Here is a 5,462-nt window from a genome sequence, read left to right on the forward strand (position 1 = left end):
CTTGACAATTACAAATACCATCTTCAGACAGGCAAATATAAAATTACGTGGATGCACCCCAGATCCAAACAATGGCATCGAATAGATTAGCTCATTGTCTGACAATGTGACATAAGGGATGTCAGGATCACCAGAGCCATGCGTGGAGCAGAATGCTGGACAGATCATAGAATGATTAGGTCCATACTGAATGTCCACATTGTATCCACCTGCCAGAAATGCCCCCAAACCATCAAGATGTCACCTGATATTGCTAAATTAAACCATGCATCCTTTTGAGAAAAGCTACAAAGTGCGCTAGAAACCAACCTTGGTAATAACCTTGTCTCATTGGAGGAATTCAAAGAGACAGTACAAAAAACCTCAGACGGAAGAAAAGGGCTCACCTCAACTGGTTTGACTAAAATGATGAGGAAATCACAGTACTCTTGAAAGAAAAAATCAGGCTTTCCAAAACTCGCAAAATGATATTCAGTCCACCTCAAAGAGCAACAGATCCAAACACCTGCAAAGCAAGACATAAAGACAACTACGCTCAATTCAAGATAAATGGTGGGAGAAAATAGCAGAAGACATTCAAATGTATGTGGAAACAAATGAAACAAAGAAGGTCTTTGACGCCTTGAAGCTAGTCTATTGACTTTCAAAGGTGGGCACAGGGTCGCTCATGACAGCTGGTGGCAGGACAGTCATCACAGACAAACATGGCATGGAACAGAGAGATGTGTTGAACATTCAGCCAACTATTGAACAGACCATCCTCAGTTGAAACAAGTGCTATTAACCAAATACCTCAAAAGCCTATTCAGCACCACCTTGACTCACCACCCTCACTTGAAGAAATAGAAAAGGCAATCAGTATGATGAACTCGGGAAAGTCCACAGGCAGAGATGGAATACCAGCAGAAATAGATAAATCTGCTGGTCCAAAGATGGCAACAACACTCCAGAAGATCCTTACTGACATCTGGGAGAACGAAGATATGCCACAAGACTTCAAAGATGCCACAATTATTCCTTTATTTAAAAATAAAGGCAGCAAAACAGTCTGTGATAACTACTGTGGGATCTCTCTTCTATCTGTTGCTGGAAAAATCTTTGCTCGTGTCCTCCTGAACCGACTGATTTCATCTGTCTCAGAAGCCAATCTACCTGAGGCTCAGTGCAGATTCAGATCTGGTCGTAGCACCATAGACATGATGTTCAGTATCAAATACAAGAAAAATATATCAAACAAAACATCGATCTGTTCAGCGTCTTCATTGATCTGACAAAAGCATTTGATACAGTCAATAGAGAAGGATTATGGATGATCCTCAGCAAACTTGGTTGCCTTCAAAACTGGTAAAGATCATTTTTTTATTCCATGAGGGGATGCAAGGTCAGGTACTTTTTAATGGAGATTTCACTGACTCCTTTCCCATTTCAAATGGAGTCAAACAAGGCTGTGTTCTTGCCCCAGTACCGTTCAACCTCTTCTTCACCCAAGTTCTCAACCATGCTACAAACGGGCTCAACAGAGGTATATACATCAGATACAGACACAATAGCTCAGTTTTCCATTTTATAAGGCTTAAAGCAAAAACAAAAGTAACAGAACTACAGAACTAAGAGAAGCACTCTTTGCAGATGATTGTGCCCTCTTAGCACATACAGAGGGAGATCTCCAGTGCATCATAGATCGCTTCACTGAAGCATCAAAATTGTTTGGCCTCACTGTGACACCCTAATATTCACCACTGTCATGTAATTAGGATATGTTTTGCACAAAGTATGTCTTGTGAGGTATCATTCTAAAAGTCTTGATCTACTAGACATTAATATCTCATTGGATTGTATGTGTTATTGTCGTATGTGAAGTTATGAAGTTTGGCTATGTGTGTGTTACTGAAACATGTTGTGAGGTTGAAAGCACCCACAAGCAGCCTTTCAGGTACAACAGTAAAAAGGCCGAACAATGTTAATGGTTTATTGAGGAAATGCACACAAGCACCAGGATTACCCCAGGAACTGTGTGCAATAGAAACCTCTCAGAGATAGCACTGCATAATGGGAACTCTTTGACTCAGGTCACAGCAAAAGAGCTTTCCAGCAAGTGGGAAGAAGATATAAAAGGAGGAAATTACATCATGGGGGTCCTCACTCTCCCTGCAACAACACACCTGGAAACACCAGAGGGGCAAGGACTGAACTGTGGGAAGTGATGGTCCCAAGCTAGAAAGATCTTTAGCCTGTGTATGAAAACCTGGGAAAGCCAAGGCAATTTGTGCCTTAAGAGTCTGCCAGCAAGTTTATCACTCAGGGTGAGAATTTACTAATTTATATCCTACCTATCTAGCGTGTTAAGATCAGTTTGCATTTTTTGTTTATTTACTAAGGTAATCTGCTTTGATCAGTTGGCTATTCCTTATAACCACTTAAAATCTACCTCTTGTACTTCATAAACTTGTTTTTGTTTTTAACCCAGTTTGTGTAATTCATAACTGGGGGGTGGAGGGGAAAGCTGTGCATATCTCTCTCCGCATTGAGGGAGAGGGCGAATTTCAATTAGCTTACGCTGTGCAGTTCTCTGTGCAGCGCAAGACAATACAACTTTGGGTTTACGCTGCAGAGGAGGAGTGCACTTGAGTGTTGCACAATTCCCTAGCTGAAGCCTTCCCAAGCAGTGCTGATTTCAGTGTCTGTGTCTTTCTGCAGCTGGCTGTGTCCCTACCTGTGTGTGTGCTCATAGACTCATAGACTTTAAGGTCAGAAGGGACCATTATGATCATCTAGTCTGACCTCCTGCACAATGCAGGCCACAGAATCTCACCCACCCACTCCTGTAACAAACCCCTAACCTATGTCTGAGTTATTGAAGTCCTCAAATCGTGGTTTAAAGACCTCAAGGTGCAGAGAATCCTCTAGCAAGTGACCCGTGCCCCACGCTGCAGAGGAAGGCGAAAAACCTCCAGGGCCTCTATCAATCTGCTAGAGGAGGCTTGAGGGCCTGGCTCAGCAGGACAGGGTGAGGGAGCCCAGGCTGGTGGAACAGGCGGGCTCAGTGGTATCCCAGTACATCAGGTGGCATCCCAGATGGGGGGGGGGTTTCAACCCATCACACTCACAATCAACCTGGAGAAAACTGTTGTGTTGCATCAATCATCTTCACCACTTCATGCCATATCCCCTAGCATATCCAGTAGTGGAATCCAACTAAAGCAAGTTGGCAATTTTACCTATCTCGGCAGCAACATCTCCAATGATGGATCTCTTGACAAAGATCACGAACAGGATACAGAAAGCTTCTCAGTCATTAGGAAAGCAACATAGCAAAGTCCTGAAATCCCACAACATAACCCTCTCAAAAACAAAACTTTATAATGCTTTTATGCTCACATCTCTCCTCTATGGCTGTGGAACCTGGACACCATACAAATGGCATATCAAACAGCTAGAGGCCTTCCATAACCGCACTCTGCACGCCATTATGGGGATCTGCTGGCAGGACAAAATTACCAACCTAGAGGTTCTCCAAAAGTCAAATGCCATAAGCATTGAGGCCATACTGATAAAAGCCCAATTACACTGGGTTGGACACATCATTAGGATGCCTGAACATCGACTCCCCAGAAAAATGTTCTATGGAGAATTGGCACAAGGACATTGAAATCAAGGCTGCCCCAGAAAGCGCTAGAAGGACAGCATCAAGAACAGCACACGCTTAGGTGCAATAAAACCGGATGATCTTGAGAAGGCTTCGTCAAATAGATCAGCCTGACAACACCCAGCACTCAGAACTTTCCAAGCCTTTGAAGAGGATAGAAATAATCGATTGTTAGCTGCAAGGGAAAGAAAAGCATCATACTACTGCTATAGCTATCAAGACTCTCACCAGTGACTTTGTCTGCCCGATCTGCTCACAAGCATGTGCGTCGCGCTTTGGACTTCAGAGTCACTCGAGAATCCACAAAAAGAGCATGAAAATGTCATCATCAAACCCACGACTATGCGAGAAATAAAAATATTATGCAACAGCAGTACTAGTCCACAGAGCAAGGGCGGGTCTAGTGGTGAAGGAACTGCCTTGGGAGTCAGATCTGTGTTTATTTGCCAGCTGTATCACGGGTGCCCTGTGTGACCTTGGGCAAGTCACTGGCACAAAAGGAATTAGGCAGCCAAGTCCTGGTTTTGGCTTCACTGCGATGCACAAACTCATGCTGAACCCTGTAGGTGCCTAAGTTTTGGCAATAACAATTCCCTTGGTACCTATGTTTCTGCCTCTGAGCATGCACGGTGCTGCCTCCCTCTGGGCGCCCAGGCAACTATCTCGCACCTAAGCCCCAAGGCTAGCTATTCACAAACCAGGGAAGGCAGGTGTTTGCCCAGCTAAGGGGCACGCAGGGCCCAATCCGGTAGGCCTACTCAGAGGGCACCTCCCAGATTGGGAGGTGTGGGGAGAGGACCCCCCTCATAACTATTAGCGCAGTGGTTACTCACATGGGCTCTGGAAGATGCCAACTGAAGTCCCCCCTCCACCTGAGGGGGAGAAGGGATTTGAACAGGGCTGTACCATCTCTCAGCTGAGTGCTCAAACCACTGAGCTCTGAGATATTCTGATGTGAGACTCCCTCAGTCTCTCCTATTAGCTCTCCAGATAAATAATGAAAGCCTGGATCCTGGCTCTCCCATCTCCCAAGTGAATGCTCTAATCACCAGGCTACAGAGCCATTCTCATGCGTGTGCTCGCGCTCTCTCTCTGGCCCAAATGACTCCATATGTGTGTGTGTTGTGTGTGTGTGTGTGTGAGAGAACGAACAAGTATGAGAATGACCCTATAGCCCAATGCTTAGAGCATCCCAAGCAGAGAGTTAGCTAATCATTTCTCATTCACCTATCAATAAGAACCAAGTCCAGGACACTACAGCGATTTTAGCACTAGTGTCATAGATGTTAAGGCCAGAGGTAGAGCTGATACAAAGAAAATGGGGATTTGGAAAATGTGTCCCTTTTTTTCCACAGAAAAAAAATGTAAAATCTGACTCTAGCCAGGAAGGGACCATTGTGATTTTAGTCTAATCTTCTGCAGAGCCCAGGCAAGGAAACCTCACCCAGTGACTCCTGCATCCAGCCAGGGCCGGTGCTACCATTAAGGCAAACTAGGCGGTTGCCTAGGGCGCCAAGATTTGGGGGCGCCAAAAAGTGGTGCCCCCAATTTTTTTTTTACAGCGTTCCTACGCCCCCTCCCCGAGCGCGCGGTCACCGCTCCACTTCTCCCGCCTCCCAGGCTTGCAGCGCCAATCAGCTGTTTGGTGCCACAAGCCTGGGAGGGGAGGAGAATTAGAGCGGGGGCGGCGTGCTCGGGGAGGAGGCGGAGCAGAGGTGAGCTGGGGAGCTGCCGCAAGGCTCCCCAAGGGGGGGAGCTGCCGCGTGGGGGGGCACCTCAGGGCGGAGGAGCTGCCGCAGGGCTTGGGGGGGGGGGG

The sequence above is a fragment of the Terrapene carolina genome, unplaced genomic scaffold (genome assembly GCF_002925995.2).
Source record: "Terrapene carolina triunguis isolate 2854851 unplaced genomic scaffold, T_m_triunguis-2.0 Scaffold714, whole genome shotgun sequence".
Taxonomy (NCBI): Eukaryota; Metazoa; Chordata; order Testudines; family Emydidae; genus Terrapene; species Terrapene triunguis.